The sequence below is a fragment of the Vombatus ursinus genome, unplaced genomic scaffold (assembly GCF_900497805.2).
Source record: "Vombatus ursinus unplaced genomic scaffold, bare-nosed wombat genome assembly UNPS02014809.1, whole genome shotgun sequence".
NCBI lineage: Eukaryota > Metazoa > Chordata > Mammalia > Diprotodontia > Vombatidae > Vombatus > Vombatus ursinus.
Genome location: NW_020954587.1, coordinates 10,718,285 through 10,743,729, shown reverse-complemented (window position 1 = coordinate 10,743,729; position 25,445 = coordinate 10,718,285). Strand labels below are relative to the sequence as shown.

Here is a 25,445-nt window from a genome sequence, read left to right as displayed (position 1 = left end):
TCTTAAATGAAGAAGGGACTCTGTGAAGCAGGAGTAAGTAGGGAGAGCATTTCATGCATGTGACAGAGCAGTGCAAAGAGGCGAGAGATGGAGTGTTGTGTGTACAGAACAGAAAGAAGGCCTGTTTGGCTCAATCACAGAGTGAAGGAGGGAATGCAATGTCTAATGAGGCTGGAAAGATAGGCTGGGGCCAGGCTGTGAAGGGCTTTAAAAGCTAAACAGAGGAGTTCTTATTTTATCCTAGAGCCAATAGGAAGCTGCTGATGTGGACTGACAAGGGGAATCACATGGTCAGACCTGTACTTAAGGATAATCGTTCAGGCTGCAGTGTGTAGGATGCACTGGAGTGGGGTGAGGCTTCAGGTAGGGATGCTAATTAGAAGCCTATTGTAATAATGTAGTTGAAAGGTAATGAGGACCTGAAATTTTCCAAAGGAAAAGGAACGATTGGGTTGAGTAGTTAAAAGGAAACCAAATACTGCAGAGAGCTGTTGTCTCTTCCAAAATATTTTTCTAATTTAGATTAGGCCTTAATGAAGATCCTTCTTTTAAATACTCTTCTTCCCTCCTCCCCCCATCCCCTCCCCAGTTACATAAAATTTAGCAAAGTTCAAATTGAAATTATCATGATATGAAAACATTTTCAATATTGTGGAATTCTGTTAACATTCTGATGAATTTCTTCTTTGATTTGGCTTCGTTTGTTCCATACTCTTGGCTGGTGCCAATTTTCAGGATTTTCAGTTGGGCTCACGAAATTGTAAGCAAGTGGTTTTATATTCAGTGACTGGTACTTAAGTATTGAAAGGAATGGAATTATCTTTATCAGAACATAATTAAAATAGAGTCACAGACTAATAAATGGGTAGAAGTGTGTGCACTGCTAATTGAAGGTAATAAAGACGTTGTGATTGTGTGGTCATTAGCAAAGCCAATGCTTTTCCTGTAATGTAATGCTGTTTAACTAAGGCACTTTACTATTTGAACCATATTACATAGAAATTGAACTTCCCCAAACTGCTAGCATCCCTTCTTTCTCTAGAAGTGGTGCTCTGAAACGATGGTCTGAGTTCCATGTGGGTAGAGCTAGTTAAGGGGAAAAGTAGTGAAAGCTCTCCATTAAAACAAGGAAGAGCTTAAGCAAACAATTCTTTAGACTGACATTCAAGGCTCCCCACAATTTCATCCCTATCCACTCTTCAAATATCGTCTCTTACTAGCACCCTACCTTTGTCACAGCCAAATTAGTCAATTTTTTGTTCTCCAAACACATTATCTCCATTCCTTTCTCCCCTACCTTGTCTGACACTGTCTTTGTCCAAGTCTTTCTCTTCATGTTGTTGTTGTTCAGAAGTGTCTGACTCTTTGTGACTTCATTTGAGATTTTCTTGGCAAAGATACTGGAGTGCTTTGCCATTTCCTTCTCCAGCTCATTTTACAAATGAGGAAACTGAGGCAAACAGGGTTAAGTGACTTGCCCAGGGTCACACAGCTAGCAAGAGTCTGAGACTGGGTTTGAACTTAGGAAGATCAATCTTCCCCACTTGAGGCCTGGCACTCTATCCCCTGCACTACTTAGCTAACCACCTACTTTTTATGATACAGTTCAAATACCATTTCTTCTTGGTTTAGAGATTTTTCTTGAGTTAATCTGTGGTAAAGGCAACAAGTCAAGCCCAACTTGAAGCCAGGCCTCCGTCAGGATGAACCTGGTCTATGTGAGTTCAGAGGCAAAGTCCCTTGTGAGAGAGGGAGCTCCTCGGGCATGGATCTCATTAGTTTTATGTATCTTTTCTCTCTAGGCAGATTGTAAGCCCCTTTAGGAGATGGTATGGTATCTCATGCCTCTTTTTTTTATTCCCAGTATAATGGAATCTCAATTAACTTCTATTGGTGATAATGATGAAGGAAAATGGAATCTCAGATCCTTCCTCACCTCTTCAGTGGCCAAGAAAGACGCTTTTTGTTCCAAACCAATCATGATACTAAACCAACATTATTTAGGAGGCAGACAAATATAATTTTGGCTTGGTAGCCCCTCTTTCAGAGGTAGTCAGAGATGCCAACCTTGCGACTCTTTTTCCTTCTCCTTTCAGGGCAAGAATCTTAATCTCTCTTGGAGAGGGGTGGGTACAACTCCAGAGATATCTATCAATGCCTCCCCTAGAGCCATCTACCTATGTAGACATACACATATCATGTGGGCGGCACAGAAGTCAACAAATGTTAGTGACAGCAAAATATCAAGAGTATGGTTCACTAGAATCAGTAGAATGCATTATTTTTTCCTCTAAGTGTATGTTACTCTAAGAGAGAAGCTCAGGGTCAAAGAACAAAGTACGAATCTGATGGCAACAAATTGCTAGAATACTCAAAACAGAAATCTTTTAAAAACTGGAACTCTCACCCATAAGGGGGTGAAAGAGATTTCTGCACTCACTGTGAAGCTTGTGCTATTTGCTTGGCAAGGTGTTAAAACATGTTTTATAAGCTTTCATGGGCTCCCAGTGCAGAAAGGGTGGGAGGGATGAAGAATTAATACCAGAAGTAGAACTCTCAGAAGGACACAGACTTTGTTTCCTACTCATTTTTTGCTCAGGAAGTTAATTGAGCATCCCTGAAGGCAACATTAAATAATTCATGTTTTAGGAAAATCAAACAAACTAACCCTGGCCCCTGAATCATTACTGTCAGATACTAGATCAGAAAGTAACCTCTTAAAGAAAACATTTAGACACATGAGCTATCATACTATCTGTCAGTAATGAATGATGACATTCTGTATAGAATATTATAAAATTTCAGAGTAATTTACAAAAAAAAAGTCATTCCACTTAATGACAGGAAAGATTTTACTGGAAATCAAAGTCATTTGCTACCAAAAGCCTTCAACTTCCTTTTCTTAAAATAATATTTTATTTTTCCCAATTACTTGTAAATAAATTTTAAAAACCCAATTACCTGTAAAAATAATTTTAACATCATTTTTACAATAGTTAAGTAATTCATAGTTGATCATCATAAAATATTGCTGTTACTCTGTAAAATATAAAAATTCCTCTTTTAAAAAAAATCTCTTCGGGATACAGACCTAGTAGTTGTATTGCTGGATCAAATGTGCAGTTTGGTTGCCTTTTGGGCACAGTTCCAAATTGCTCTCCAGAAAGGTTGGGTCAGTTCACAACTGCACCAACAATGCATTAGTGTCCCAATTTTCCCACATCCCCTCCAACATTCATCATTTTTCTTCTCTGTCTTATTAGCCAATCTGTTAGGTGTGAAATGGTACCTCAGAGTTGTTTTAATTTGCCTTTCTCTAATCAATAGTAATTTAGAGCATTTTTTCATATGACTATAGATAGCTTTAATTTTTTTTATCTGAAAACTGTCTGTTCATATCCTTTGATCATTTATCAGTTGGAGAATGACTTGTCTTCTTATAAATTTGATTCAATAGCCTTTGACTTCTTACAAAGTGTACGTATGCTATTGGGAGTGGTATGCTGGAACTGGGGAGCCAATTGTTAATTTTCTGAAATTGGCAGCTCCTACAAAACAAGGCTTAATTTATTATTTGGTTGACTGTCTGGACTAAAGAAAGTGATAGAGAAAACATTCTAATGAAGATTAAACTTAAAACTCTGTGATGTGCAAAAAAAAAAAAAGAGGGAAAAGGACCTATTTGTATAAAAATATTTATAGCAGTTCTTTTTGTGGTGGCAAAGAATTGGAAACTGAAAGGATGCCCATCAATTGGGGAATGGCTGAACAAGTTGTGGTATATGATTGTGATAGAATACTATTGTGCCATAAGAAATGATGAGCAGGATGATTTCAGAAAAACCTAGAAAGACTTACATGAGCTGATGCAGAGTGAAGTGAGCAGAACCAGGAGAACATTGTACACAGCAACAGCAATATTGTACAATGAAGAATTGTGAATGACTTAGATATTCTCAGCAATACAATGATCCAAGACAATCCCAAAGGACTCATGATGGAAAATACTATCCATCCCCAGAGAAAGAACTGATATTGCCTGAATACAGACCGAAGCATGCTGTTTTTCACTTTCTTTTATTCTTTATAATTTTTATTTGAGTCTTCTTGTACAAAATTACTAATATGAAAATGTTTTAAATGATTAAAAAAAAAGTATGTGTGTGATGTGTATATTTTCTCCCCAGAGAGCCCATTGTTAAACATTTGGTGGTATACCTCTGTCTATTTGTCTCATTTTCTAGCATCAAGGGATAAAAAAAGGGAGGATGCCAGGAAAGTAGGATACCTCTCACTTTAATTTCATTGAAAAGGAATGAGTAAATGGTGGTCTTAAAAATATATCAGTGAAAGTAATTTCTAATGAGAGCAGAGCATGATTAAAAAAAACAACAACAACAAAACCAGAACATATGGTGCTAAGTTTCAAAAAATCCACTCTTAAGGAATTAAGAAACAGGGTAAGATTTAAGAAAGCTGTCAAATCTTGAAGGTTCATATTATCTCTTGTCTCTCACATCTGTCCCTTGAGTCTGTCCCTGCTCCATTCTCACTGCCATCTCGTTCAGGCCTTTGTTAACTCAGTTCTAGACTCTAGACTGATAGCCTCCTAAGTTGGCCTCCTACAATTGGATTTAACAAAAATGCAACAAATAATTATTAAACGCCTGCCCTAGCAGAGAGCACTATGTGAGGTAGTGGCGGGGGGGTGTGGTATATAAAATTTCCCCTTATAATTTTGTCCTTAGCCATTCTGGAGTATTAGTCTACTATGTTTATAGTAGGGAACTTCTGTTTTCTGCAACCTCCACACCATGACCCAAGTTTTCCCTCTAGGGTCAAACAGAGTCAGTTTAATTTCACTACTTTACCATATGACAACACCTCAGATATTTAAAGGTAGCTATCAAATAAGGAGGGCAACTAAATGGTGCAGTGGATAGAGCACCAGGCCTGGAGTCATGAAGAAGTGAGTTCAAATCTGACCTCAGGCACTTACTAAGCTGTGTGACCCTGGGTAAGTCACTTCACCCTGTTTACCTCAGGTTCTTCATCTGTACGATGAGCTGGAGAAGGAAATGGCAAACCACTCCAGTATCTTTGCCAAGACAATCCTCAATGGGGTCAGGAAGAGTCAGATACAACTGAAAACCACTGAACAGCAACAACAATCATAAGAGCCCAGGAACAGCTTGTAGTAGAAGGTGTTGCTTGAATTTTCTTGAAAAAGTGAGGGCATCTATGAAGGAGGGAATACATTTCTCAATGTATGGAGGATGGTCTGTGGAAAGGTACAAAGATAGAAGATGGAGAGCTTGTGGTTAGTTTTTGTTTTTCCCAAAGAGAAACCAGTTTGACTGGATTGTAGAATTTGGGAAAGGGAGTAATTTATAAAGAGGCTGGAAAGATGGTTTGGGGCCAAGTTGTAAAGAACTTTGTGAGTTCCATAGTAATAATAGCTAACCTTTATATAGTGCCTACTATGTGCTAGGCACAAAGAGGTAGCTAGGTGGCTCAATGGATAGAGCATTGGGTCTGGAGTCAGGAAGACCTGAGTTTAAATCTGGCTTCAAACGCTCACTAGCTGTGTGACCCTTGGCAAGTCACTTAACTTCTGTTTGCCTCAATCCACTGAAGAAGGAAATGGCAAATCGCTCCAGTATCTTCGCCAAGAAAACACCATGGATAGTTTTGGCATGCTATGGCTCAGGGGGTCATGAAGAGTTGAACATGACTGAATGACTGAGCCACAACATGTACCGGGCACTGTACTAGACATTTAACAAATAGTATCTTATTCTTACAACAACCCTGGGAGATGAGCGCTATTATTATACACATTTTATTTTATTTTTAAATTTTCTTTTATCTTTTTTAATAGTATTTTATCTTTTCCGATTAAGGTAAAGACAATTTTCGGTATTCATTTTTTGCAAGATTTTGAGTTCCACATTTTTCTCCCTCCCTCCCCAAGATGGCAACAATCTGATACGGGTTATATACGTACAATCATGTAAAACATTTCCACATTAGTCAGGTTGTGAAAGAAAAAAAAAGGACAAAAGGAGGAAAAAACCTTGAAAAAAAACAAACAAACAAAGGAAGTGAAAATAGTATGCTTCAGTCTGCATTCAGACTCCATCAGTTCTGTCTCTGGATGTGTATTATCCCTATTTTACAGATGAGGAAATTGAGACACGGATCTCCCTGACTGTAGGCTCAGCTCTCTATCCACTAGGTCACCTAGCTATCCCCATATTTTAAATCCCTTAAGAACAAGAATGATGTCATATACCTATTTGTCTACCTACCCTCAGAAAAATTTACATTTTATTCTAGAGGCAACGGTAGGTTATTGGAGTTTATTGAGTAGGGGAATGACATGGTCAGATCTGGGCTTAAGGAAAATCGCTTTGATTAAATATTCCCAGTTCCTTGAACCATTTCTCATATGATATGATTTTTAGTCTTTATTACTGTGCTCTGAACATATCCCAGTTTGTCAATGTTCCACTTAAAAGGCAACACTCAGAACTGAAGCTAATGCCCCAGCTATGCTTTGCTCAGTGAAGAATATATATTTAACATATTTCAATGGCTCTATGACTTCACTGATGTGGACCTTCCCTCTGCTGGTACAGATCACAGCCCTTCTCATACTATGAGGATCTTGTCCATATCTTCTTGTAAAGCCTAGAGAATTCACCTGATGTACTGGGAAATTTCCAGATTTCTTGACATCGTGCTGGTACCAGTAGAGCTTACAAGTAATCCATCTGTTATTCCTGGCTATGTGACTGGAACAATTCTTCTTTTGGTCATATACCTTCTAGTCCTAATAAAGAACATTATTATATCCTTTATCTTGCTTTTGGTGAGCAATTTTTATTCCTTGCTACACCTTATTCACACGACTCCTTTACTCCCCCTTCCCCCACCATGCATCTCTCCATTGTCTTTTGCAAGACCTATAAGTAATTCTTCAGAGATTATAGCCACAATTCTCAGACATGCAACATCAATAGTATATTAGTGATAAAAAGATGGAACTGTTTCAGGGTGTGGCTTGAGGATTATTAAAAGTTCTCAATTTCCTGATTTCCATCCATACCATTCTCTTCTTCCAATTCAGTTCTCAGCCCAGTTTGTTGTTTATTTGTAGCGTTTCTCTGCAAGTTATAGGCTGGACAATAGGCATTTGTCATTCACTTAGTTTTTCCTATGTAGATACTTAGGCTAAGTTTTGTAAGTGATTATAGAGTTTAGGATGTGATATTTCAGGGTTAGATGCAATCTGAACAAAGTTTTCTGTACATAGGAAGATCTGGAACACTTTACTATCTATAAGAGATCTCTCTTTCATTGGGACTATGTGCTACATAGCCTCCAAGATGGTGGCATACATGCCACGAGCATATACCTTCTTGTTTTGTGTCTCACTTGATATTAGCTATGAGAGAGTTATTGAAAAAGTTAACTTTGTTGATGTATGTATATGTATATATATGCACACATGTATAGATGCACATATGTATATATGATTATATATATATATATATGTACATATATATATTTCATTGGCTCTATGACTTCACTGATGTGGACCTTCCCTCTACTTGTACAGATCACAGCCCTTCTCATACCATGAGCATCTTGTCCATATCTTCCTGTAAACCCTAGAGAATTCACCTGATATACTGGGAAATTTCCAGATTTCTTGACATCGTGCTGGTACCAGTAGAGCTTACAAGCAATCCATCTGTTATTCCTGGCTATGTGACTGGAACAATTATATATATATATATATATACATATACATATATATATTTCATGTAATTTCATTTAATGTTAGCATATGCATGAGAAACACCTTGTTAGAGAAGTGCCCTTAAAGCAGCATTTTGCTCTACTGAAACAAATGCTTTCCTTTTAGCTTGCCATCTCAATGGAGTGGAGGGGAGGGATTTGGAACTCAAAATTAAAAAAAAAATGTTAAAAATTGTTTTTACATGTAACTGGGGAAAAAATAAAATATGAAAAAGTGCTTCATTATAATTAAACCAATAAGTACATTAGAACCTTCTATTATTTGCAGCTTTCAGTTAATCATGTGGCTTTAAAGATGTGGTCTGCTAAAGAATATTGTTTGTTACACCTTCTCTCTTTGCTTCTCATACCTCTATCAAGGATGCCTTCAGTGTTGATTATCTTCATGCAGATTTTTTTTAAAGATAGGAAAGTAGATATATGAGTCATTAGTTATTGATATTTTCTTGATTGCTTTGAATATAGTAATAATGTCTATGATTTTCTCTAAACATTTGGTTTCTTTTTAAGAAGTGATCTTCCCACACCCTCAGAACTGTGTCAGCTCTAACAGGATCCTACTTCAGCCATTTTTCCTGTCTTTGTTTTCCTTTGGCCATTTCTACTTTTTCATGTAGCATATTGGAGATAGTGATGTTGCAATTCCAGTGTAGACATTCCACTCCTATTGAAAGAGAAAACAGCTTGTTAGGAAAGTTTTGGCAGATTTTTTCTTTTTTTGTCTGTTATTCTTCTTCCATTAAATACTCTTGGGATGATGTGGCTTAACTGGACCTCTCACTAATCTTCCTGTAGAATTGTTTTCCCTCTGTCGCTTCTCAGTTTTTTATGAAAGTATATTATTCATTATCTCTTCTACTGTCCTCCTTCATAAGGTTTTACAAACAAGCTTATATTATAAACTAATATTGTCCTTTGCTTCTGTCTAGGGGATCCAGCACCACATTTTCCCTCAAGGACAAGCATAAGAAAGGGACTAAGGTCCTACACCCTTGTCCTTTGTCCAGCAAGGACATCCTTTGGAGACTGTGAGGTTGATTTCTCACCCGCCACTGCCCACCATCTGTTCCTTTCCCTATCCCTATATTAATCAATCATTGGCCAGAGAAAACCATCCCCATCATCCACCTCCTGTTTTCTCATCCCCATCCTCCTGAATCTTAACTCTCTCATGTACTCTTCCGATTTAGCCTACTCCTTCAACTATGTCCTTTGGAATTCCCTTTCCATAATGAACAAATTTCCCTTCATAATGCACCTCTTTTTCTTATATGCCTTCCATCAACTATCCCTCAATCAGGCCTGATGACACTATATACCTGATCATCTTCTCTACCCCCACTCACCCTCCTCATCCACAGACCCCAATATACTGGTCCTGGAGGTGTTGTTGGAAGACTCATTGCTCCCCAATTTCCACTTCTAGAAATTTTCCCTTTTCTATTATCATTCAGCAACCTCTCCTTTGAAGTTGATAGCATCAACATCTACTTGATTTCAGTTGTGACGGCTATTGTGTACTAATCATTCTTCCTCCTTTCTCAGGTAGTGAAATATCTGGCTTACCATCTTTCTCAGCTTCCAAATTCCTGCCTTTATACCAGGAGACTTCAATATCCATATTGATGCCATCTCAAATTCCCTAACTTCCCAAATCTTCCATCTCCTTAAAGCCTCATGACCTACTCCTTCACTTCCCCTTAGCCACACATAGGGATAGGCACGCACTGGATTTCATGATTGCTTATAATTTTTCTGCTTCCTCAATTAGAAACTCTGACAGTCCTCTATCTGACCATAACCTCCTATCATTTATCTCTTCCTATACCTCACCCTGCCTAAATCCATTCTTGGCCATCATTGGAACCTCCAATCCCTTTAACCTTCTGTACTTTCTCAGACCATTACCTTGCTCTGACTTCCCTTCCCTTTCTTTTTATCCTCGATGCCATAGTTAACCCTTGCAATTCTACACTATCCTACTCTCTTGACTGCCTTGTCCCTTTGGCTGATCTACTTCACTTCTAGTCACTTGCTGCTGAATGCAGCTGGAGAAAGTCTCACAACTGTACTGAATGAATACATTTCAATGTCAGGTTATTCAAATTCAACTGAGCCCTCGCTGCAGAAAGGCAGTCTTTTTATTCTTTCCTAATTGATTTCCTGTCTTACTCAGAACAAAAGCTTTTCCCAACATTTTCTTCCTTCCTCATGCCTCCTAGATCCTCCCTCTTCTTTCCTGAAGAAAAGAAAGAAAAAGAAAGGAAAAGAAAAGAAGACCTCTTACTTTACTAAGAAAATTAAAATTATTCAACATGAACTCCTCCCATTTTCTTCATCTAAAAATTCCTTGACATCATCTTCTACTCTCTTCCCCTTTCCCCCAGTCTTGATAAAGAGATGGCTCTTTTCTTTGCCAAAACTAATCCCTCCACCAAAAATAAAAAAACAAAAATAAACCACAAAAAAACCCCAAACTAATCCCTCTATCTGTGCCCTTCATTTCATCTCCCTCTTGTCCAGAAGACTTCAGCATCAATCATACCCTCTCTCAAATCTTCAACTTGAACCTATACACTGGTTTCTTCCCTACTGCCTTCAAACACACCAAAGTCTCCCCCATCCTTAAAAAACAACAACAATGAAACAAAAAACCCAAAAACCTTTACTAGACCCTACTATCTCTTGAAGCTATTAGTACTATAGCTCTCCTCACTTTTGCAGCCTGGAAAAAGATGTTTACAGAGCTTCCTTTATTTCCTTTCCTCATTCCTACTCAGCCCTTTGCAATATGGTTTCCAGTCTCATCATTCAATATAACAGCTCTCTAAAGTTATCAGTGATCTTTTAATTTCCAAATTAGATGGTCTTTCCCAAATTGGATGATCTCAATTCGTATCAAAATCTTTACTACATTTGACGTTTCCAATCCCCCTCTCCTCATGTATACTCTCTCCTTTCTGGATTTTTATAATACAGCTTCCTTTCGACCTCTCTCTCCCACCTGTCAAACCACTCTGTTTCATTTGATTGCTCATTATCATGCCCTTTACTGGGGGTTTTGCCCAAGATTCTGTTTTAGGTCCACTTCTCTTCTTCTTCCTTTCTACAATCTATCTTGGTCACCTACTGAATTTCCATCAATTTAATTATCATCTTTATGTAAATAACTTCTAGATGTATATATCCAGCCCCTGTCTCTTCATTTTTACATCACAAATCGCCTACTGGACATTTCAAACTGAATGCCCTAGAGACATCTTAAACAATACATCTCAGTTACCTTCGCTGGTTCATCATCCAACATCCCCTTTGACCGTGGGTGTTCTGCTCAACCCTAGACCCCTTCCTCTCGTCTTCTTACTTTCTCTGTTGTCTTTTTCCACCTCTATCTCTGTCAGTCTGTCTGTCTCTCTTTCTCTATGTGACCTCATCATCTCTCATGGTTTGAATTTTCATCCCTATGCTAATGACTTCAAGGTTTCAAACTGGATGTTTTAGAAACATAAAAAAGTCAATTATGTACCAAACGGAATTCATTATCTTTCCCTTCAAACCCTTCGCTTTTACAAATTTTCTTATTTCTATTAAAAGTATCATCATTCTGGTTTCCCAGGTTTGTAAGGTTGGTGCTATCCTTGACTCCTCACTCTCAACTCACATATCTAATCACTTGCCAAATCTTGCTATTTCTACCTCCACAACATTTTTTATACGTGACCCTTTCTCATCACACAGCTATTGTCTTAGTCCAGGCACTTATCACCTCTTGCCTAGATTATTGCTATGGCTCCATGCTTCGAGCCTCTCCCCACTTTAGACCATCCTCTATCCTGCTGAAAAAATAACTCTCCTTAAGTGTAGATCCTACCATGCTTCTCTTCTGTTCAATAAACTACAGTGGCTCCCTATTGTCTCTTGGATCAAGTCCAAACTACTCTGTCTATTGAAAGCTCTTCACAGCCTGTTGTCAACCTATCTTTCCAGTCTCATTGTACATTACTCCCCCTCCCATGTTCTGATCCAGCCATATTCAATTTCTCTCTATTCTTTACACAAGACATTCCATCTCCTATCTCCATGCCTGGAACACCTTCACCTCCTCTCCTTTGCCTCATAGAATCCCTTTCTTTCTTCAAGACATAGCTCAGGTACCACTTTCTACAGAGAACTTTTCCTGATCCTCCCAACTCTTTTTGTCCTCCCTCTCAAATTACCTTGTGTTTAGTAATTTTGGTTTTATTTTCTGTACGTTTATTATTATACATAGACATGTACTTATTGCTGCCTCCATTAGAATATGAGCTTGATAATAAAGGTTGTTTCAAATCATTCTATTTCTATTCCTAACACTTAGCAAAGTAGACCTGTCACATAGTGGAAACTTAATAAATAATAATTGATTGATTGACTGGCTGCCTTATGTCTATGATAAGTAAAGAGATCAAGGGTTTGCTCATTGAGGTGAATTCTAGACACTCTGGGCCTCTGTGGTATGAGGAGTTATGTACACTGGTTAAATTTCCTTAAGAAATAGTGTTAACTTGTGTTGATGTTTATTCTTTTTTATTTATTTGCTATTTTTTTTTTGTGCATCAGTACTTTGTTTAAATGGATTGGGTTGGAGTTGTTTTGTTTGCATACTACAACTTATTCTTATTTTTCTAATTTTGTATTGCTTTTGATCTTTGCTCTAAAAAGTTGATGGTTTGATTGTATGCAGACAGATAATTTGGAGATAACTGCCACATCAGTCCTTTCCTGTGTATTAAGATATAGTCAATTTCATTTTTTTAAATAATATTATTTATTGCTTACCATTTCCTGTGGCTCCTGACTCTCTTCTTGGAAAAAAAAAAAAGTGTTCATAATACATAAGCATGATACTTTGTTGTCATCTATAAACCTTTGGTCTCTTTCACTTCTTGATTCTTAGCCATATTTTCCCTCTTCTCCACCTGCCTATTTTTACTCTGAAAGAATAGAGTCTTAAAGTATTCAGTTCAAACATTTTTCAGTCGTGTCCAACTCTTCTTGACCCCATTTGGGTTTTGGTTTTTTTTGGCAAAGATACTTTTTGTTAGTGGTTTGCCACTTCCTTTTCCAGATCATTTTACAGACAGGAAACTGAGACAAACAGGGTTAAGGGACTTGCCCAGGATCACATGGTTAGTAAGTGTCTGAAGCTACATTTGAACTCATGAATATGGGTCTTCTGACTCCGGACCTGGCATTCTATCCATGGTGTTCTAATTGAGTTTGTCATAGAAATTTTTAACTTCATTTTCTGCAACAGATGTTAGCATATAAGGTATACTTAGTTTTGCGATATCCTTTGTACAGAAGTGTGATAGGAATATTTTCTCCTATAATCTGGACACTATCCTAACCTAATGAAAGTCTGGCACATGAGAAGGTTTCCTAGCATCTGCTACATAGAGAAATTCATGAACTGAATGAGGTGATGGGATCTGTACATGTTCCAGACCCCCGTTAAATTAATAAATAATAATAATAGCTAGCACTTATATGGCACAGTAGGATTACATGAACTTTTTTGAAAGTCATACTATATAATTGGTATATACTGAGCTTGTCATTAATTAAGTCTTTTTCTCCCTTAGTCAGCTCTCCCTTCTTTAATTGTGTAATTGTTGCTGGGTTTTTTTTTTTTTTAACTTAAGCACAGGACTTACATTTTATATCTATTTACATTTCACTTTGTTATTTTTGGTCCATTGTCCTAGCTTGCTGAGAGTCTGCTATTCTAATTTATTGTATCAGCAATCTCTTTCAGCTTTGTGTCACTTGCAAACATGTGAGCAATGCCATCTGTCTTCATCCAAGTGGCTGAAAAAAATGGTGACCAGAACATGGCAGAAAGTGGTTCTCTGACCCTCTGTTGGAAGTCTTTCTGCCTTCATAGAACCTGCCCGAGTTTATGTTTTGCTTGGGTTTGAGAACTCAAGGTCACCTTTATTTCTCAGTGAGGTACCAGAGTAGGGCTTTGGTGGAGGAATTATTGATGGCTACCAAAGAAATCTCATCAGGGAAAAAACAAAACAAACAAAAAAAACAAAACAAACAAAAAAAAAACCAAGAGGGAGTCCAGATGAAAAGGAGAGAACTTGGTGCTCTTTCGCCAAGCCAATTAGAAAGATGGCATTTAATCCAATTACTGGATCTTCAGTTGTTCATAAACCCAGTTTCATCCAGTTGATCCATTCTGGATCATGATGTAGGGAGGAGAGCAAAGATTATTCAAATCTAGCCTCTCATTAGTTGCCTTGTCTTTGGGAAGGTAGCTTGCCTAAAAGGAAAAGGCCCTCAACAAACTCAATAAATAAGCTATTTATTCCTCCTGTTCACCTTTCAAGCCCCCAACTTCTCCATGAAGCTTTCCTAAATGACCCATTCCTCAGTGAGCTCCCCCTACTCTTATCTTACAGTTCATACCACAGACTTGGTATTTATCTAAAGCTCTCTTGTTTTATTTCGTATTTTCATGCTTTTTTTCCTGCTTGTATCTATTTTTCATATACATTCATATGTGTATATGTGTCTGAGTGTATATACATATATGTATTGTATACAGTGGAGGACAATGTAGAATATATATGTATGTGTGTATATATGAATATATGCACACACATATTGTCTCCCCCAGCTACATCATAGACCATAAGCCCCTTGAAGTCCAGAACTATTTTCCCTTTTGTCTTTTTATGCCCATCATCTAGAAGAGTGCTTATTGATTGAGTGATTAATTAACAGATATGCCTAATAAAGAAGGAGGGAGGGTCAGCTTGGCTGCACTCAGTGAGAGGTGCAAGTGATACCTCAAACCTTTCCTAAGAGCTTCGAGCTCCTTCCTTCCTCAGAGCTGTCTTTGTGACAGAATCTTCAGGGTCAGTTCCTTAATTTTAAATGATCTCTCTTGCATTTGCCTGCATCGAGAAGTGGGCAGAGAAAAGACACCAAGGCAATGTAAGAATCTGACACCATTTATTTTATCGAGCGGATTGATGGGCTCAATTTGGGGAGTTCAAAGTCAGGGGTCCCCTGACTAATGTCCAACTACATAATTAAATGCTTCGACTTTGAACTTATTTTGTCTTATTGCTGACATTGATGGAGGCTTATGCCCAATGATTTTGAATGGATGTGGACCCACAACAAACCTTGTACCTGGAGTTGCTATCTTGGGGACCCCATGTGAGAGAAAGAGCAGTCACGGCTGCTACACATGTATACACATTTCATTTCACCAACTAAATTGTAAGATTTTTGATGTCTGGGACCAGGTCTTAAACTTTTTTTTTGTATTTCCCACAGTATTGAAACAGTACCTTGTACTGTGCTAGGACCTAATTGGGCCCAAAGTGACTCTCATGATGGCTAAGTAACTGCTTGACCCTCACAGGTCTCTGAGTAAAAGCAGTTGCTGCTCCCTTGCAAGATGCAGAACTAACAGCTTGCGTTAGCTGCCCTAGCCACACACCCATGTCCAAATACCCCAGTGTTGAAACCTATCAACATTTTATTCACATAAAGTCTCTCTTACCATAGATATCCTGCTGGACTTCTTAGCAAGACTACTTCTTCCCATAAAAATTTAGTCATCAGTGGAAGGATGAGTCATCTATACAGCTAAGGGGCAAGATGCCACCAGTTGATAGTTGAAGGGACTAGTCTAGGGCATACTACCACCACTACCACCACTACTACTACTACTACCACTACCACCATCACTACTGTTAATTCTACTACCATCACCACTACTACCCTACTAATTCTACTACTACCACCCCCACCACCACCACCTGATCTTAGCAAGAGGCCAAAAAGTGAAGTATTAATAGAAGTAGTAGTAGTAGTGGTGGTGGTGGTGGGGGTGGTAGTAGTAGAATTAGTAGGGTAGTAGTGGTGATGGTAGCAATAGTGGTAATAGTAATAATGGTAGTAGTAGTAGTAGTAGTAGTAGCAGCAGCAGCAATACCAGCAGCTAGCCTTTATATAGTGCTTTGAGGTTTGTACATTTCTTTACAAACATTAGCTTACAATGGTAGTGACATACTAGGACCCTGATGGATGGCTGTGACACTTGCTATACTAGCTCCCAGAGCCCTTCTTCTTTATTTGTGAGAGTATGATTCTACCTACGAAGGTTAAAACTGTATGTCCTGGAACTTGATGTTCTGTGAATGCTTGAGTCTCCAGAACATAAGCATAGTAGGTTGCTTAAGAAATATTTGTTAATTTTTAATCAGCTTTGGGAAAACCAGTCAACCAGTTCTTGAAATTTAAAAGCCTCAAAAGAGCAAAAAAATATAATGTTGAGGGTGAAGCTGGGGGATAGTGGAGGTGAGGCTTGAAGTAGGTAGCTCAAACTGGTTAATAGGGGCCTTGTGACCCTGGAAATGTAAAGCTATTTGTTCACTTTAAAGGAGTGAATGACTTTCCATCACATAAACTCATGAAGGGTGGCTCTCCATTGGTTCAAGTCTACTAACTCCTGATGTACAGGGTAGAGCATTGGGCTCATTAAAGTATAATATTGATTGTAATTTGGGGCATATGGCAAATCGACCAAATAATTTTTCCTGTCTCTTATTTTAATGATGATTTAAAGACATTCATTTGTTTCATCTTTTAAATCCAACAATCCTGATCACAAAATGTATTTCTTCTATTTTGAAAAATATTTTATTTTTCTCAATGACATGAAAAAACAATTTTTAACATTTAAAAAAAATTGAGTTCCAAATTCTCTCCTTCCCCTTCTCCTTCCTTGAGAGATTATACATGTACAATGATGTGTAGATTATACACATATAATCATGCAAAACATATTTCCATATTAGTCATGTTGTGAAGGAAAACACAGGCCAAAAACAAAAACAAAACTATGAAAGAAATAAAGTGAAAAATAGTATGCTTTAATCTGCATTCAGACTGCATCAGTTCTTTCTCTGCAGACGATAGCATTTTTCATCTAGTCCTTTGGAATTGTCTTGGATCATTGTATTGCTAAGAATAGCCAAGACATTCACAGTTGATCATCGTATAGCATTGCTGTAAACAAAGTTCTCCCGGTTTTGCTTACTTTACTTTTCATTAGTTCATCTAAGTCTTTCTGGGTTTTTCTGAAATCAGCTTGTTTGTCATTTCTTATGGAACAATAGTATTCATTACATTCATATACTATAACTTGTTTAGCCATTCCCCAATTGATGGGCATCCTCTCAATTTCCAGTTCTTGGCCACCACAGAAAGAGCTGCTATGAATATTTTTGTACATGTGGGTCTTTTTGCCATTTTTATGATCTCTTTGGGATATAGTCCTAGAAGTGTATTGCTGGGTCAAAGCTTATGCCCATTTTTATAGCCCTTTGGGCATAGTTCCAAATTGCTCTCCAAAATGGTTGGATCAGGAACTGATAGACTTTAACATACTGAGTTAAACTCCACTGTTATTTACTGAGTAGAGATGATAAATTAACTGACATTGCAGAGGACAATTGAATAAAACATTCTGAGAAAAACTGGGTCAATTCAACTCTGAAGAGAACTGAATTGTTGGACTGTGATTCCAGTGGTTTAGAGGAGACAGCAGCTACTGCTGTTGGTGAGAGAATTCTAGTTAACAACCTTTTATTTTCCCTCCTTGTCTAGAACATAGAAGTGTCTCTGGCTGTAATCTTTCTCTTAGCCAATGCATTGTTTACATATTTATCTACGTCTTTGTATTTTTTGTTACTGTCAGTTACTGGCTAGTGACATTGATATTTTTCTAAAACCTATGTGTTTGGAGGTTGAACTCAGAAAAGTAGAAGTAGAGGTTTTCCCAGTTTTGCTGGGTTGGGGCTTGGAGCTAATTAAGAGATTTTTTTTCATTTATAATAATTTCTGATATAATTCTGACATCATACCTATTAGATTGCCTTTGAAGTCAATGAAAGAGAATTTAGAAGGTGGCAAGTCTACTCACTTGTTACAAACTGAAGGGTGGAAATTTTGTTTTTGTTTTTGTTTTTGTTTTGTCCTCAAGAGCAATAACAAGGAAGTTACTCTTTATACCTTGTACTTCATACCTTGTACAGGATAGATCCTGTCCTGCCTGCCTTTCAGGGTTGTTGTTAAGGTGAAATGTGATAACATTTTGTGAAAATGCTTTGTAGTATAACAGAACTAACTGATATTTATTATCATTATTTTACATTTAAAAAAGCACTTTCCTCAGAACTTTGTGAGGTAGATGGTACAAATAAGGCTCAGACAGGTTGAGTGCTTTGTCTAAGGTCAAGATTGAATCCAGTTTTTTTGATTCCTACCCCACATGTTTAATTTTTTTTGGGGGGGGGTAAACATTAAAACACTATAGGGACATTGTTGAGAACTGAACTGAGTTAGCCCATATCATATGACAGAGTCATTCTGTAGAGAAGCCATTCTGAGGTGAATTCTTGAGGGAGCAGAGAGATTTTAACTTTCATTCTGAGGTAAACTCAACTAACTGTTATTTTCTGAAGAGAGATAAGTTAACTAGCATTTCTTAGTAGAATTGGGTTAAATGTCATTCCGAGAAGAAGGAAGTTAATATATAAGAATAATCTCCAGATAATAGTCAGTGTTTCTAGTCAACAAAGGAGTCACCAAAAAGTTCTGCTACATGTGATGATCAAGCAATGCAAAAAAAAAAAAAAAAAAAGATCATATATTTAAAAATGCAAGGAGTTCTAGAAGTCACGTAGTCTAACCTCTTCATTTTACAGATAAAAAAAAACCTCTGAGACATAGAAAGCTTAAGTGATTCGCCCAAGGTCACATAATAAATATCAGAGGCTTCATTTTGACTCCAAACTCTGTGTTCTTTCAACACTGCCTCCATGTATGATAGTGCTCTGCAACATTAAAAGCAAGATTAAAACATTATTATTAATAGTAATGATAATGATATCAAAATGAATTGAAAGATATTTCAGTAGCTATAGAGCAGTTCCTCTTAATTTTGAGTTCTCTGTTTTTTTTTATTAATTTATTTTATCAACAATCACTTCCATAAGCTTTTGAGTTTTAAATTTTTCTCCCCTTACCTCCATATCTCCCTCCCCAAGATGGTGTGCAATCTGATATAGGCTATACATATACATTCCTATTAAACATATTTTCACATTAGTGATGTTGTAAGTAAGAATTAGAACCAATAGGAGGAACCACAAGAAAGAGAAAACAAAACAAAACAGAAGAAAAAATAGCAAATAATGTGCTTTGATCTACATTCAAACTCCATAGTTCTTTGTCTAGGGTTATCACAAATGAATGAATGAGAAATTATTACTTATAATGTACTAAGCACTTTTCTATGAACTGGGGAAACACATTGAAAAATCAAGACAGTCCCTATTCTTAAGGATCTCACATTCTAATTCAGAGAGACAACACATAAAAGAAAGTTCAGTGGCAGGGCTGCTTAAAGGCCAGGATGCCCTAAAAGCATAGTAACATGTTGGATGAGAAGGCCCAAGGATCTTTGGGTTATATCACTAAGTAGATGACAATGCTAGGGTGTGAAGGACCTAGATGCAGGGCAGATGGAAAAGTCTAGAAGACTTTAGGAGCCATGGCAAGAAAGATGGTAAGGAAAGGTGGTCTTTTATCTAATTGGTAGGATTAGAGTTGGTAATGCCTGTCTTATTTAAGCTTTGAGAGCAATCAATCATAACACATGGATTCTGGGTGAGTTGGGTTATCGAAGACAAGGGTAAAGTCCTCTTGGAAGTAGCAAGTCTTCCTGTTATCTGGCTGTCCCACATGGATTCATTAGGAAAATGCTCATTTACAATTTGGTTCCAGAGATTTTATCTCATGAAACGCAAATTTATAGGCAAGAGAACAATGGTCCTAACAGAAAAAATCCTAACTTTAACTAACCGCAAATAATGAAAACTATCATTTAAACCTGATTACCTTGTCAAGTTTTTACTCATGGTTTATAAGCTATCAAATATTTTATTCATTCAGTATGTGGAAGTGATAAATTTTAGGAAATTTCAGGAAGAGGATTTTAATACCTTGAATGAGGACAGACTAATATATTCAGGTAACTGAATCAAGAAGAAAGTCTGTATGCCCAGGGTAGTTCAGAGAGACTAAATCAGCTAGTCAGTTCAGGAAATAAATCATTTGGACTTTTCCCCATTGAATTGTCACATTTTATAGGGTTTTTTTTTGTCAGTATATAGACAGAATTAGAGTTGGAATTGTCTGCACTTTGGAATTCTAGACTGAGAATTCTTATTTCAGTCCTGTAGCTAGTGTTAATTTCATTCCTTCATTCATTTTTTTTTTTTTTTTAGTTTTTAGGCAACTGGGGTTAAGTGACTTGCCCAGGGTCACACAGCTAGTAAGTGTCAAATGTTTGGTCTGAGGCCGGATTTGAACTCAGGTCCTCCTGACTTCAGGGCCGGTGCTCTATCCTCTGTGCCAGCTAGATGCCCCCACCTTCATTCATTCTTACAGAGGAATGTATCAGCTTCTTCCATCTTGAATATATTTCTTTAAATGTGGTTCTCTTCTCTCCCACTTAAGGCATTATTTGCCACAGCTTTTTTACTACAGTTTTCGTTCTAGTTTGCATCAGTTTTTAGTGTGGGACATTTACCCACATCTTATAAAGGAGTAAGAAAGCATAGTCTGTAGAAGTGCTGATACAATATGGTAAATTTTGTTTAATTGTCTGTAGAAGAAACCATCTTTCTACAATTTTCTTAGTCTGTGGCAAAGGTAGAGGAAGGAAGTGGTCACTTCCTCCCAAGGTTCCCATTATTTCTACTTCAGCAAATAGTCCTTCCTTCTTGATAAGACTCAGACTAGAAAACCATTTCCTCTTCTTTCTCTCTCCACCTTTAGGAGGATAAAATTATCGTTCAGGAAAACCAAGAATTTATTAGCTACTTGGTTTTTAATGAGCCATCTCCAACACTGATAATTGAAATATCCCATTACTAGTACAACATGCTTAGCCTTGTCACACTTGTAATCTATTTCCTGAACTCATCATCTATTTCTTTCTCCCATCCAGGTGGTCTGTAATCCCCCCAGTACAATATCACTGTTGTTTTTCCCTCCACCATTCTTTACACAAATGCTTCTTCACTTTGGTTCCTGGGTTTCCACATATGAGTATATTTTCTTAAAAAAATTTTTTTTTATTCTGAACTTGACAAACACCAATAAATTCTCTATTTCTTATGATATTAATCTGGATATTTTAAATTTTTTTGTAAATATTCATCCATTTTATTTAAGTTACCAATTTTATCTTATAATTCCTTTTGATTTTTTAAGGTTTTTTTTTGGGACATTGGCAATTCGCTTTTCCTCTATTAATTAGAATAGCTTGTGCTTTATTTTATTAGTTTTTTAAAATAGCTCCTAGCTTATTTTATCCATTCATTTTTTTCTTTCAGTTTTTAAAATCTCCACTTTGATTTTCAGAATTCATATTTTGGTATTTAGTTGGGGTTTTTGATTTGTTACTTTCCTAGCTTTTTAAAAAATTAAATGTCAATTCAATGACCTGTTCTTTCTCTTTCTTGTTGATAAAAGTGTTTAGAGGTATAAATTCCCCAATAACTTTAACTACATCCCCCAAGTTTTGGTATGTTGTTTTGTTGTTGCCATTTTATTTTATGAAATTATCTATTGTTTCTATATTCCTCTTTAATTCATCAATTATTTATGATTAAATTGATTGAATCGTTTGGTTTCCATTTAAGTTTGAATCATTCCTTCAAAAGCACATTATCTATTATAATTGTTATTGTATTGTGCTCCATAAAGAATGTATTTAATATTCCTGCTTCTCTGCGTGTATGAGTTATTCATACCATAGCACGTGGTCAATTTTTGTAAAGATACCACACACAACTATATTCCCTTATTAATTTAGAAGTTATCAGAGTTCTAGTATATCTAATTTTTCTAAATGTCTGTTCAGGTTGTTAACTTATTTGTTTTTGTTTTTGTTTTTGTTAGATTTGTCCAAGTCTGAAAGTGGTACATTGAGGTTGTGTTCTATCCCAAATAGTTTTGTTGAATATTTCTCCCTATAATCTGATAAATTGCTTTAAAAAAAGGAGCTTAAGTCTATTAATTCAGTAGCTTTAACTCTATGAGGAACACAAAGAGATTAAAGGAGGAATAAATAAGGTCATAGATGATGTATCAGAGAACAGAAATTCAGAATAGATAGGAAGGGAATTAATGCAGTTAACAAAGTAAAGAAATTCTTAGAAAAATGCACACAACCCCAGCACCAACACTCAAAATAAGTTCGAAGGAAGGAGAGAAAGAAGATAATGTTGAACTAACCACCTAATAGATAAATGGGAAAATGGGTACACAAGGGAAGAAGAAGTAATAAGTAAATAAAGAAGAATAAGTCAACCATTTATCAATAACAAAATCAGTAATAATCCTCCCAAACTGAGGAAAAGGATGACAAATGGATTAAGGGGAGGGTAAGGAGGGAAGAGAGTCTGTGAGAATGTCATTGCATCAATATAGTCTAAACAAAACTGATCAGAGGAGAAACTTAAAAGAGGAAGGGAAACAAAAAATGTCTTTTAAAAAAAAGAGCAATACTAGAGACAAGGATGGAAGAAAACAGAAACCTAACTTTCATAACTTTACACGTGAATGAATTAAACAACCCAATAAAACTAAGGAGAATGACAGAAAAGCTAAAAGAATAAAGCCCCACAATCTGTTACAAATAAGAAACATATCTAAAAAACAAAGAAAACTAAAATGAGAGCCTGGATTAATATTTACTATGCAACAGGTCAATTTAAAAAGTAGAAGTTGTTATTATGTTATCAGATGAAGTAAAAATAAAAATGAGCAAAATCAATAGAAATAAATAAGGAGATTATGCGATGGCTATAGGAACTAGAGATAACAATCAACATCAATATTTGCCAAATAGCATAAATCTAAATTTATCAAAGAATTAATTAAATTACAAAAAGACAATTACAATAAATAGTAACGCAATAAAAATATGAAATTTTATTGTCTCTATCTCAGAGCTAGAAAAACCCAACAGAAAGATAAACAAAAGGAAACATAGAACTGAACAAACTGTTGGATACTTTAAAGCTAAAATATTTGTGGTGCCTTCTGAATGGTACCACTAAAGGATATTTATATTTTTCAACAACCCACAGCTCTTTTACAAAGATAGACCACATATTAAAGCGCAAAGAAATTGCAAATAAATATAATAAAGAATTAGTACTAAATATATCCTTAGAGACCATTACAAAATAAAAACAGTATTCAGTTTTCATGGAGCTCAAGCAAAAGCCCAAATTGAATGATTTGCAAAGGAACTACTAAAGGAGAAAAAAAAATTGATCTAGATGGATTTACAGATGAATTTGATAAAACTTTCAAAAACATCTAAAACTTATAATGTACAAATTATTTTCAAAAATTGATAAAGAAAGAAAATACTCTACTAAACTCCTTTTATGAGGCAAAGGCAATCCTGATATCTTAGGGAAGGATAAAGCAAATGAGAGACAGTGGGAAAGAGAGAACTATAGAAGAATATTATTAATGAATACAATTTAAAACTCTAAATATATAAAATCTTAGTAAAAAAAGATGACAGTAATTTTTCCAGATAATTATTTGCTACAGTGAAGTTAGATTTATTCCAAGTGGTTCAACATTAGCCAAATAAGTAACATAACCAATCATAATTTTAAAAAAAATTTAAACCAAATGATTATCTCAATGGAAGCAGAAGATGCCTTTGACAAAATACAACACTCATACTAAAAACTCAACAAAGCTTAGGCATAGGAACTTTTTTTTTTAACATGGCAAAAGCTTGTATTGCATGCAGTGGAGAAATACTGGAAATTTCCCCAATAAACAAAGGGGAAAAGCAAGGATTTCCTCTATTCCCCACTATTATTTGACATAGTTCTAGAAAAAAGCTAGTTATAGTGTAAGGGGGGAAAATTAAAGACACAAAGACAGGCACAGAAGATACAAAACTATCCCTTTTTGCTGAGGACATAATAAGCTAGCTTTAAGGTTTGAAAAGTGCCTTACATATGGCATTTCATTTATTCCTCACAATCACTCTGTGAAGTAGGTGTTATAATCCCCATTTTACAGATGAGAAAAAAAAGGCCCAGGGTCACAAAGCTAAGTGTCTGAAGCAGGATTTGAACTTGGGTCTTTCTTTCTGATCATAAATCCAACATTATCCACCGTAGCACCTGTCTATGATAGTTTACTTGAAAAACTATTAAGCTGACACAGTGTTTACTTGAATGAATGCAAAAGTTTTTATTAAGAACTTACCTAGCTGTGTGACCCTGGGCAAGTTACTTAACTGCCTCCTTTAAAAAAAATGTGAGAAGCACAGTACCTTACAAACACTGAAGATACAAATGGAAAAAGTGAGAGAGTCTTCTCTCAGAAGGTGACCAGCATGCGGAGCCATGAGGAACCAGAACGCTTTGAAGGCGACGCCTCAGCATCTCCACTGTCTCGGGGACCAGCAGCCCCTACTAACCCACCACGGAGCCCCTGAACCAGCGCTGCGGGCTGGGCATCCTCCACTGCAGACTACCTGCCCCGTGCCCCGTGTCGCTTCAAGCTCACCCAGGTGATACTGGCACTGACTGCATTTCTCTGCCTAGAGATTATCATGGAATATTCCCCGTGTGAAGGGGTCTATTGCTTTGGATTTCTGAGTTGTAAAGCATTTGTAATAACTGGAATTTTGCTGCTTATGTTCAGTCTCAATCTTTACACCGGAATATCATTGATCATCTGGAACATTACAGATTTGGTTAACGGTGGACCCAACACCTTCTTCTTTATTTCCTCTGTAGTACTTGCTGCTTTGCACCATAAAGCCAGCTGGAGCAGAAATCGTTGCTGCGGTTTTTGGCTTTTTGGTGACAACCCTGTATGCTGCAAATATCTTCTTAGCTGTACAGAAATGGAGAATAAACCTGCGACAGCCGAGCACCAATGTATGTATTTGTGCAAGGAGAGAATCCGGACATGCTGGGATACAGCGTTCCAGGCGTAGAGAACCTGCAGCCTCGAAGCCGCAGGTTCCTCATCCCTGGAGCCTTTAGACACAAGAGAAGGAGCATCTGAATAGGACTGTGGGCTGAGAGGGAAGTCACCAACAAAGGAAACTTCCTCCTCTGTCCTCTCTTTTCTGATGCCCCCCCCCCAAACTTCCCAAAGAGAGGAAGGGTAAATGAAAATGGGAGAGGAGAAAATGTCATCATCATCATTCTTCATTCGGGAAGCTCCAGCCACTCTCATCTGATGGTATCTACATGGTTAAGTAGCCCTTACCTTTAAACGCCCCCCCCCCCCCCCCAATCATGGTAGTGGTGGAGGGGGCAGTTCCTCAAGTGCTCTCTCTACTGCTGTTTAGGTCTAGGAGTGATGGGAACCCCGAAGGCCCATATCCGGTCACTGCCTTCATGTGCTCACTTTTCATAAAAATTCTACTCCTTCCTTTTTCAGGAAAGGAAAGGAACAATCATTTATATAGTGCATACTAAGCG

General features: G+C 36.9%; 1 pseudogene; it reads left to right on the top strand.

The window, feature by feature from the left end:
* Positions 1-24,343: 24,343 nt before the first annotated feature.
* Positions 24,344-25,001, top strand: LOC114052751 (annotated as a pseudogene).
* Positions 25,002-25,445: the final 444 nt, after the last annotated feature.